General features: G+C 40.4%; 1 protein-coding gene across 2 annotated transcripts in view; it reads right to left on the minus strand.

Annotated features, from left to right (window-relative positions):
• Positions 1-12710, minus strand: part of LOC106871669 (uncharacterized) — a 218510-nt gene that overhangs the window by 27207 nt on the left and 178593 nt on the right. The gene's annotated exons all lie outside the window — the stretch shown is intronic.

Below are 12710 nucleotides of genomic sequence, written 5' to 3' on the forward strand. Positions count from 1 at the left end.
TGCTACCAAAACCACAACAAAAGACATTTGTGTATTGACTGTAATTTGATTGAAAAAACAGAGAAAACTAGTTCAAAAGGGCAACATTTTTTCCCAATAAAATTGAACATAAAAACAAACCAACAAAGAAGGCAGTTATTAAAATTGGTTCTTCTGCCTTATATTTTCTGCGAGCAGCATTTCACAAAATAGGGGAATGTTTTCATATGAATGAAGATGGTTGTTGATTTTCTATATAGCTTCTGCTCTACTTCATGTCAGTTCTGCTTGAGCAGGAGTATGGCTGAAGAGATTTAACCAATCAAATGCAATATTTCAGGTAACTGATTAAATGAAGCATTTGATTGGTGTTTCTATTAGTAGCCATCTTTTAGTTTTTAACCCTTTAGTATTATTCATGTCACTCTGTCAAATGTAATGCTTATTTATTAATACTGTTTTGAATTAATCTTTCACTATCTTGTAGCTGTGAGATTTTGATGATGTGATTAATAAAAACATTTTAGTTTAGTTATCAGCTCTAAATTTATCAGTAATAGTAATAAATCCACTTCACATAATCCCTTAGAAAAGGAAGTATATATTGAATAATGTAATCTTAGATGCACTCTCTGTTAGGAGGCACAAGCACTTACTTACACACACATGTACACACATGGCAGTAACTTCTGCCTACCAAATTCAATTACAAAGCTTCAGTCGGCCCAAGGCTATAGCAGAAGATATTTGCCCAAGGTACCACACGGTGGGACTGAACCCGAAACCATGTAGCTGGGAAGCAAGCTTCCTAACCACACAGCCATGCAGGGAGAGAGAGAGAGGGAGAGAGAGAGAGAGAGAGAGAAAGAGAGAGAGAGAGAGAGAAAGAGAGAGAGAGAGAAAGAAAATGACAGAAAATGTCTTGGTTGTAATGTCACTGACCAGGGGCCTACTGACATTTTTATACTGCAAGGTTTATACTGCTGAGGTTGGCTTTGTCTTTCATCCTTCCAGGGTCAATAAAATAAAGTACCAGTTGAATACTGGGGGTTATGTAATCGACTTACACTCTCCCTTGAAATTGCTGGTCTTTCTTCTTTTATCCTTCTTTTACTTGTTTCAGTCATTAGACTGCGGCCATGCTGGGGCACCATCTTGAAGAACCTTAGTTAAACAAATTGACCCCAGTACTTATTTTTTTTAAGCCTGATATTATTCTATTGATCTCTTTTGCTGAACTGCTACGGCATGTAGATATAAACACAAAACCACCAAATGTCAAATGATGGACACACACACACACTTATATATATATATTTTTATATATGACTGGCTTCTTTCAGTTTCTGTCTACCAAATCCACTCACAAGGTTTTGGTTGGCCAGAGGCTATAGTAGAAGACACTTGCTCAAGGTGCCACACAGTGGAACGGAACCCAGAGCCATGTGGTTAGGAAGCAAACTTCTTACCACACAGCCATACCATGGCCAGACATGTTCTCAGAGAATATTGGAAATGAATGACACCTCCTGTATAACAGTGATACTCATTTCCAACTACCAAGTGGTGACAAGACAAGGAGACACAAACATACATTCAGAGACACACACACGACAAGCTTCATTGAGTTTCTTATTTGTTTATTGCCCACAAGGGGCTAAACATAGAGGGGACAAACAAGGACAGACAAAGGGATTAAGTCGATTACATCGACCTCAGTGCGTAACTGGTACTTAATTTATCGACCCCGAAAGGATGAAAGGCAAAGTCGACCTCGGCGGAATTTGAACTCAGAACGTAATGGCAGACAAAATACCTATATGCATTTCGCCCGGCATGCTAATGTTTCTTATTTCTTTATTGCCCACAAGGGGCTAAACATAGAGGGGACAAACAAGGACAGACAGTGTGTAACTGGTACTTAATTTATCGACCCCGAAAGGATGAAAGGTAAAGTCGACCTCGACGGAATTTGATCTCAGAACGTAACGGCAGACGAAATACCTATATGCATTTCGCCCGACGTGCTAACGTTTCTGCCAACTCACTGCCTTATTGAGCTTCTATCTGCCAAATCTACTTACTAGGCTTTGGTTGGTCTGGGGTTGTAGTAGAAAACACTTGCCCAAAACGCCATGCAGTGGGACTGAACCCCAAAAACTATGCTGCTGGGAAACAAGTTTCCTAACCACACAGCCATGCCAGCTCAATAAAAAAATAAATAAATAAAATCTTTGAAAATAAATAGCTTTAACTGTCTTCATTCAGTCAATATTTTTCCATAATCAATAACTATGACATTCAAAGTTTTAGAATCAAATCCAACCATAAAACCAACTCCTCATATTGTCTGATATCACAATATCACCTCACACGAAACAAATTATGAAATGCGTTTTTCATGGTTTACTTGTTTTTTTAATCACTGCTAGTGAGTTGATTTAATTACTGCAGCCATATCAGATTAATGAAATTAGCCCAATTTAATTATGGCCTAAATGAAAATTAATGCAAATGAATCAAACCAAAAAACTGTAATAATAACAACAAAAATAAAAGAAAGCCAACAATAGGTGCAGGCATGGCTGTGTGGTAAGAAGCTTGTTTCCCAACCACATGGCTCTGGGTTCAGTCCCACTGTGTGGCACCTTGGGTAAGAGTCTTCTACTATAGCCTTTGGTGCCTTGTAAGTGGATTTGTAGATGGAAACTGAGGGAAGCCTGTTGTATTTATATAAACAAGCCAGATGTGTGTTTTCTATGATGATTTGATAAGTGGTGCCGAGGTATATATATATATCATCATCATCATCATCGTTTAACGTCCGCCTTCCATACTAGCATGGGTTGGACGATTTGACTGAGGACTGGTGAAACCGGATGCCTAACAATCGGTGTTGGTGTGTTTATGTACTTGCAACTTAGCGGTCCAGTAAAGAACAATAGAATAAGTACTAGGCTTTTAAAAAGACCAGCATTGGGGTTGATTCATTCGACTACAATGGTCTGGCTGCAGTTGAATGACTGAAGAAAAATAAAAGAATTTGAAGTTCTGCATTTGAGGGTTATTGTTGTTTAAACCCCAAGGCACATTACAGATGTAACTATACAATTGCAGCTGTGGCACATAAAAGCACTCATTACACTCTCAGAGTGGTTGGCGTTAGGAAGGGCATCCAACTGTAGAAACCATGCCAAATCAGACTGGAGTCTGGTGCAGCCCCTCAGCTTGCCAGCCCTGGTCAAACTGCCTAACCCCTGCCAGTATGGATAATGAACATTAAATGATGACGACAATGATGATGATGATGATGATAGGCAAACGTGAGAGACATTGTCTGACATTTATTAACAACCTGAAGGAGGACAGGATTGGATTCTATCTATGAACTGAAAGTGGTGATGCTAGATCAAGATGCTTGGTGAAATGGCTTTGTCTTTGAAGACCGAATGGGATCCTGGCCAAAGTAAAGTAAAGTAGACAACTGTAAATTTTTATTTATTAATACATTAAAGTTATTAAAAGGTTCTTACATAAATCTATTTTGGACCTTTTTATTTTCTGTCTCAGAACTCTAATTCCTGGGAAGTATAAGTAAAATTAATGATATACAAATTTATTTTATTTAAATATCACCATATGAAATGCTTTTCATTCATTTGTATATGTCTTTTTTCATACTAGCATGGATAAACAAGCATATTATTACTATAACTTGTTTCATAAATAAGGGATCTCTCATTGAATATGTCATTGAAGGTACAAAGCTAGCAGTTGATTTAATGATAGTGGGTATAATAACATCACTAATCTTAACTCAGTGGCTTTTGGTAAGTGTAAAGATGAACAAACATTGTTTGTTATGGCTGGTCAGAGAGAGATCATTGGCTTTGCACCTACAAAAAGCTTAGCTAACAGGTGACTTCAGATTCAGATTGCTGGAGGCATATAATCTCTCTACAACTAAAGAGAGAAAAATTTCATGGTGAGTTAATTTTGTAAACAAAAACATACTGAAACAAAACTCTACTGGCAAAACTATGAGTGAGGCAAAGTTACCCCTTACATCACTTCTGATTATGTCAATGACAGGCCTGCAAAAGGTGTCTGAAAATGGCAGCATTTATCTAGTTGGCAAATGGGGAATTCCATGTGTCTAACACAAATTTCCTCTGATGAAAGCACTGAATAATTATTTCTTTTTTGGAATTTAAAAAGATCTCAGGGTCAAGTGAGTTTTTCAGGATTCTTGCTCTTTTAGTCAACTAAAGCTTACATTGTTTACTCCCATTGAGGTAAAGACCCAGTTATTCTAGGAACTACCATTTAATTTTGTATGGCATACCTTTTAAATGCCATACGAAGCATGCTAGGGATGTGATGTTGTACCCCTCTCTCTATGTATATATGGGCAAGACATAGCTGTGTGGCTAAGAAGTTTGCTTCGCAATCACATGGTTTAGAGTTCAGTCTCAGTGTTGCACCTTGGGCAAGTGTCTTCCAGCCCCAGGCTGACAAAAGTCTTGTGACTGGATATGGTAAATGGAAATTGTGTGGGTTCCTGTTTTATGTGTGTGTGTGTGTATGTTGGTGTTTGTTCTCACCACCACCACCACTGATAACCAGCGTTGTTTAGTTTAGTGGGTTCAGCAAAAGAAATTGATAAAACAAACAACAGACTTAAATAAGTACAGGGGGTTGATTTCTTGGATTAAACATTTCAAGGTGGTGCTCAAGCATAGCTGTAGTCCAAGGATTGAAACAAGTAAGAGATAAAAGATACATGTATATCCTTTATCTTCAAAATCTCATATAGATATAACGCACACACACATATATATATATATATATACATACACACATATATACGTAGAGAGAAAGAGAGAGAGAGAGAGATCTAGCTATGACCTGAGGCTAACTATTGAACCACAGTGACTGAGCTGACTGACTGGTTACTAAGATAGATTATTGCGATAAACACCTTATGGTCACATACCAATGTAGCTTAGTATATGTCGCATCACACCAATATGAATGTTTATGGGTGTGCATGAAATCAATAACCACTCTGTGTGTGTGTGTGTGTGTGTGTGTGTGTGTGTGTGTGTGTGTGTGTGTGTATATATGTATACTCTTTTTTTTTTTTTTTTTTTACTTGTTTCAGTCTTTTGACTGCGGCCATGCTGGAGCACCGCCTTTAGTCGAAGAAATCGACCCCAGGACTTATTCTTTGGAAGCCTAGTACTTATTCTATCGGTCTCTTTTGCCGAACCGCTAAGTTACGGGGACATAAACATACCAGCATCGGTTGTCAAGCGATGTTGGGGGGACAAACACAGACATACAAACACACACACACATACACATAGATATACACATATACGACGGGCTTCTTTCAGTTTCCGTCTACCAAATCCACTCACAAGGCTTTGGTCGGCCCGAGGCTATAGTAGAAGGCACTTGCCCAAGATGCCACGCAGTGGGACTGAACCCGGGACCATGTGGCTGGTAAGCAAGCTACTTACCACACAGCCACTCCTACGCCTATATATATATATATATATATATATATGGGTGGCTAATTCACAATTTCACAACCTAAAAGCAGAAATATATATCAATAAAGTGACAAAGGGCACTAACCAGCACCAGTATTGCTAATGCTTCTGTGGATTGTTTTGACTCTTATTTCTAGCAGTCCTGGTACTGATGTATGCCCTTTGTCACTTTAGTGACATATATATATATATATTTATAGTTGAAATTTACAGAAAAACAAAAGACGAAGACAGGTGTATAAACAACAAACATGTGTATTAGTTTAACGCTTGAGGAGGTGAGAAAGTGTTTTAAGTTTCAAGCCTATGCTCTTCAACAGAAAGGAGCATGAGGAAATAAACAGAGAGAGAATATAAAGACTTTTGGAGCTAGTGGTCAATCATGGTGGCTGGCTGGATAAAGGTAGTTAGACAGGAGAGCTAGGTAGAAGGGGCGATAATAAAGTATTGATGATCCCAAAATGAAGGTGTGTGTGCATGTGTATGTGAGAGTAAGTGTGTGCATGTGGATAGGGGCTGGTGACTTTGATGTGTGGATGTGTGTGTGTGTATAAGTATGTGTGTCTAATGTGTGGGTGTGTGGATGATGGTGTGGGTGCTGGGAAGTGGTCAGTGCTAGTGTGTGCGGGGTGGTGTGATGGTGTGTGGTGTCGCAGTGTTGGGGTGAGGGTATGCGAGAGTGAGGTTTGGGGTAGAGGTGGGGTATGTGGGGTGGGATGTGTAGGGGTGGGGTGTGGACGGAGGGGGTATCGATGAAGGGAGAAGTTGGGTAGGAGTGAAGAGAGGAAGTAGGTGTGAGATGAAGAAAGGAGAGGAGGGGAGTCAGATGAAGAGTGGAAGGGAGTTGAGCCCATGTGGTGCAAAGGAGCAAAGAGAGAAGATTAATTCCTGTTCATAGTGAAGGTGGGAGTCTGGATGGCACCTGTGCAAAGACAATCCAAACAGACAGGTGTTATAATGAATGAGTGGTAGAGTGGAAATAGCACGAGACTGGGGTATCATTGCTGCGTCTAATGTCTCGGAGGTGCTCCATGAACCGGTCAGCCAAGCAGCATCCTGTTTGACTGATGTACAGAGAAGGACAGAAAGAGCAGGAGATGCAGTAAATGACATTGCTAGAAGTGCATGTAAAGGAGTCAGTGATATGATAGGGATGATGATGGGTGCCTGTGAGGATGGTGGTGTTGGAGAGGTAGGGGCAAGTGCAGCAGTGTGGGTGGGAGCAGCGGAATGAGCTAGGTTGGGAGGTGGGGTTAGTGAAGAAACTGTGGACCAGGAGGTCATGTAGGTTGTGGAAGATGTGCAAAGTGGAGGGGTCACACTGGAGTCGCTGGAAGGCTTGGAGAATGGAGTGTTGGAAGGGCAGGGTGGAGGGGGTGGTAGGTGAGTGGAAACGAGAGACGGGTAACGGTGGGGCAGGTGCGGGTGCAGGGAGAGAGAGCAGAGGCACAGTCCACAAAACGTGCTCTGGCAAAGGCGGTGTGGATAGTGGTGAGGGGATATCCAGGAAGGATGAAGTGGCAAGTCACGAGTTGAGACCGAGTCTCAAAGTCATGATTATCACTGCAGAGCCTGCACAGACAGAGGAATTGGGAGTAGGGGTGGAGAGCTTGGTGTGGGTAAGGTGGAAGGAGGAGAAGTTAAAGTTGGAGTGTGAGTCTGTGTGTTTGCAGTGGATGGAGGTAGTGAGAGTGGAGTTGTGTATGTTGACCGAAATGTCGAGAAAGGCAATGGAAGTGTTGGAAATGGTGCAGGATGGAAGGATTGGGTAAAAGAGAGGAAGGAGTCTAGTTGTTTGCAGGAGTGTGAAGCTGCACCGATACTGTCATCAATATAACAACCATATAATTTGGGAGTGGGACTAGTAAATCTTGAAAATATTTGGGCCTCAATGTAGCCAACAAACAGGTTCACATAGTTGAGACCCATTCTCATTCCCATGGCCACTCCCAAGAACTGTTGGTAACCCCCCCACACAAACGAGAAGTAGTTGAGGGAGAGAACAAGTTTGGTCAGACGAAGAAGTGTGGATGTGTCAGGTTGGGGGTTGGGTCTAAGAAGTGTTTGAGGGCAAGAAGTCCTTCGTGGTGTGGGATCACTCTTTATAGACTCTTGATATCAAGAGTGAAGAGAAGTTTAGAGGGGCCAGGAGGGAAGGAGAAAGAGGTGAAAAGGAATATGGTTAGTGTTGTGGATGTGGCATTGGGTGTGACAAAATGGAGGAGTGAGTGGAGTTTATGTTGTTAAGCGCGAGCGAGAAATTCATGGAAGAGATGATTTAAATGGATTATGTAACAGAGTATGCATAGGAAGGAGAAGAAGATGGAATAAGTGAGAGGGAGAAGGTGGTCCATGGTATGTATTTTGGAGAGATTGGAATGAATGGTGGTGCACATAAGGTGGCAAGAAGTAGTATGGAGTATGGGTAGGATGGCTGAAGCAGAGTGGAGAGTGGGGTGGAGATGGAGGTGGAAACCATCGGGGATGAGGCGGTGGTGAAGAAAAAATAGGATTAAAAAATCCTGGCAGTTATCAATAAATTACTCAGTATTTAAAGAAATTTGGTTATGAATGTTCAACAATCAGATACCAGTAAATGTCAGTAGAATACATTATCCAGGTAAATGCTCATGCATGACAGGTAAATCCAAATTATTCCTTTTGCAGAATTTTGAGAAATTCAGAGTATTTAACAGCAAAAAATATGTATAGAGAAAATTATACACACACACACACACATATATATATATATATATACATGAAGTTATGTCTGGAACTAGTAGTTGATAAGTGTGTGTTTATTAAGAGGGAGAAGATTATATTTTAGGGGTGACAAGTTCAGGGAGAGGGTATAAATGGATTACATCAATCCCAGTACGTATTTATTTTATCAACCCCGAAAGGATGAATGACAAAGTCAACCTCAGAGGAATTTCAACTCTGAACATAGAGACAGGTGAAATGCTGTTAAGCATTTTACCTGGCGTGCTAATAATTCTGCAGCTTGTCACCTTCATGATGTGAAATATATGGATACGAAGTTTACTAGAAGCTGTAAAATTTGAACTTATAGCCATGTGATTACTAGTTCGGGACCTTTCCCTTAGAGCCACCATGTCTATTGTGGCAAAAGAAGAAAAAAAGTAAGTGTTGACTATGACAACAAAGTTCCATTATAATTCCAAAGGAAGGAAAGACTTTGGTAAAGGAGAAAGAAAAAGACAAGAAAATAGAGAGTTTGAGGGGAAAAGAAGAGGAAAAAAAACAAACTAGATTTCTTTAATTAACTGGAAGAAATATCTCTGTTTGGTAGATATGGCTCCCACCCCAACCAAACTGCCATCTCTTCAATACTTCCCCCTCTGCTTGAGTGTTAGATGTCTTTGGTAAATTACAAAGACCGACTTTGGATGGAGGACAGAACACAGCCTTGTAGAAATAGTATTTTACACACACATCTACACACAGACCCTCCCTCGTTCTCTATCTTGTTTCACTCTCTTTCTCATTCTCTCTCTCTCTCTCTCTCTGACACCCACCTACCCACCAAATTATATTTTTATCTCTCAACCACACACATACCCATAATCCATTACTGTTGTTGTCAATATAAGATATATCTTCCTTCTCACACACACACGGATACACGCACACATGCATGTACAAACCATGCTCTCACCATTACCTACATTCTTATAGACATACATAGACACACAAGCATACACAACTGCATGTATGTATCCATATACATATACACACACATACAAACATGCCCGTTTATACACCTCACAAAGAAACCACACACAGGTGCACACGTGCACACACATACACATTGATAGGGGAAAATTAAGACATAAATACAGATAGTTGGCTGACCCATGGGGTGGATGGACCAGAAACCCTAACTCTGCATGATATGGTGGTGGTGGTGGAGAGATGGAGTGAGGGAGAGGAAGGAGGGGAAAACGTTAACTGGAACAGTAGCAATATTGTTTGGATAAAAGGACCATGTGTACCTCACCCTCTCCACCATTAAAACATTAATGACAGAATGAAGCAATGAATAAATTAAAAACAAAACACATACATATATGCATGTGTGTGTGAGTGTGTGTGTGTGTATGTGTGTGAGTGTGTGTATACTTAAAAGCTTGTTAAACTCTCCACCCCTATCTCCCACCCATCGTTTTATTGTGGTGGCCGGGAGATGGAATAAAGGAGGCTTTGGTTGGAATTAAAAAGTGGCAGCAGACAGATAAACCGTTATTTGTAAGGAATTATGTGGAATGGATGTCTGGGGGTAATAAGGAGTGCAGATGGGTGAGGTGGGGGAGAAGTGAGAAGGGATAAAAATAGAAAAAAAAAAAAGAAAAACAAACCGGAGGGGAACACGAGAGAAAAAAGGAGAGAGTGTGCATGCGAGATGGGGAGAGAGGGGGGGAGGAGAGAAATCAATGAAAGGTTTTACTTTTACTTCCATATCCTCTTCCCCTGGCTTCCACCTATTACACCATTCTCCCCATGTTGACTCACACACACACACACACACACACACACACTACACACTGAACACATGTGGATAGCAAAGATAGTCAAAATGATTAATGAAAAAAAGCCCCACAAAAAACAAAAAAAAAGGTGTAATAAGTGGGGTAGGTAAGTGGACGGGTGGGTGTGAGAAACATTTTGGTAATGAAGGCGATGATAATTGCGCTGTTGCTTAGCCCAGGTTATCTTTGATGAAGCAGACCTACTAATGATCAAAAGGACTTATTATCATGTCATTTTTTCTTTTTTTTTTCTACCCAGACTACATTATCCTATGTGTTCTTCCTTTTTAACTCTTTAGCATTTTAAACCAATCATATCCAGCCCAAGTATTGTGCCTGTTTTATGTACAAACTGGTCAGATCCAGCCTCTTGCACCAACCCTAGAATGTAATTTCAAAAATTAAAAAAATCATGTCACTGAAATACCAAAGGTGTGAAATAATGCATAATTGTTTGAAAAAAGATGTAAATAAATAAGCAAGGTATATGACAGAATAATCAGATTGCCAAAACATTATGACAGTAGAATGAGATTTGGAGAGAGAGCTAGAGGGGAGAGGGAGAGAATTTGGCTGCTATTTCTAGTGAGTTGACTGACAATATAGAGGGCTTTTAGTTTGTTGGTGCTATTGATCTATGGTGAAAGGATTTCTACCTGTGACCATTCCCGGCCTTATTTTTGTCAAATGGTACAGGTTTGGCTGTGTGGCAAGAAGCTTGCTTCCCAATCACATGATTCCAGGTTCAGTCCTGCTGTGTGGCACCTTGGGCAAGTGTCTTCTACTATAGCCTTGGGTTGACCAAAGCCTTGTAAGTGGATTTGGTACGCTGAAACTGAAAGAAGCCCATTGTATATATAATTAATAGTTTAAAGAAAACAGAGAATATACATAGAATAATCATTTTTTAAAATCATTGTGCAGTCATATGAATATTCTATATGTATTCTGTTTTTTCTTTAAACTATTAATTATTTCTCCTATATTGACAAGAATAAAGTCTCTATAGGGACAACTGGGTTTTCAGGAATGGAAAGTGCTAAGAAATGGTTAAACTAACTGACCATAAATATTAGGACATAAGCACACAAATGATAACCAGAATGATCAATCGATATAAATGCACAACTGGTGGCTGCTTGGAAAACATATCCCCATAAACCAAAAATTATTTTTGAAGAAATTTTTTCCAAACTGGCCTATATATCATTAGTAATATCATTAGCATATCATTAGCATATCATTAGTAAGGCAGCAAGCTGGCAGAATCATTAGCACACTGGATGAAATGCTTAGCGGTGTTTCACTTGTCGCTCCAATCTGAGTTCAAATTCTGCTGAGGTCGACTTTGTCTTTCATTCTTTCAGGGGCGATAAAATAAGTACCAGCTGAACACTGTGCCTCCAACAAAGGTTGATACAAGAGAAGTACTGGGGTTGACAAAATCAATTGGTCCCTCTCCTCACATTTCTGGCATCAAATTCGCAAATTCAATGACTGGCACCCGTGCCAGTGGAGCACTAAGAGCACCATCCGAGCATGATTGCTGCCAGAGCAGCTGACTGGCTTCCATGCCGATGGCACGTAAAAAGCACCATTCGAACGTGTTCGTTACCAGCGTCACCTTACTGGCACTTGCGCCGGTGGCACATGAAAAAACATTCGAGCGAGGTCGTTGCCAGCGCCGCTGGACTGGCTCCTGTGCGGGTGGCACGTAAAAAACACCTTTTGAGCATGGCTGTTGCCAGTACTGCCTGAGTGGCCCTCATGTCGGTGGCATGTTGGGTGAAATGCTTAGTTGTATTTCATCTGCCGCTACATTCAGAGTTCAAATTCCACCATTGTTGACTTTGCCTTTCATCCTTTCAGGGGGGTCGATAAATTAAGTACCAGTTGTGTACTGGGGTCAATCTAATCAACTGGCACCCTCCCCACAAAAATTTTTGCCTATAGTAGAAAGGATCATCGTCATCATCATCATCATCATGGCAGTGAGCTGGCAGAATTTTGTCTGTCTTTATGTCCTGAGTTCAAATTTCATTGAGGTCAACTCTACCTTTCATCCTTTCAGGGTCGATGAAATAAGTACCAGTTGAGCACTAGGGTCGATGTAATTGACTATCTCCTTCCCACAAAATTTCTGGCCTTGTGCCTTTCATAGAAAGGATTATTATTATTATTAAGGCAAGGAGCTGGCAGAATCGTTACTGCATCTCACAAAATACTTAGTAAACTGTCTTCCTTCTTTATATTCTGAGTTCAAATTCCACCAAGGTCGACTTCGCCTTTCATTTTTTTGAGGATCATGAAATAAGTACCAGTTGAGCATTGGGGGTCAATGTGATTGACTTGATCCATCCCCTAACAAATTTCAGGCCTTCTGTTTACAATAGAAAGGATTATTATTGTCATCATTATTATTACTAGATTTATCATTATCATAAATGGTTAAGAAATTCACTTTCCAGCCACATTGCTTTTGGGGTCAGTCTCACTGTGTGGCACCTTGGACAAGTGACATCTACTGTAGCCCCAGACCAATCAAAACCTTGTAAGTGGATTTGTTAAATGGAAAATGAAAGAAACATGTCATGTGTGTGTGTGTGTGTGTGTGTGTGTGTGT

This window comes from Octopus bimaculoides, chromosome 25 (assembly GCF_046866305.1).
Source record: "Octopus bimaculoides isolate indiv1 chromosome 25, ASM4686630v1, whole genome shotgun sequence".
NCBI classification, from domain to species: Eukaryota; Metazoa; Mollusca; class Cephalopoda; order Octopoda; family Octopodidae; genus Octopus; species Octopus bimaculoides.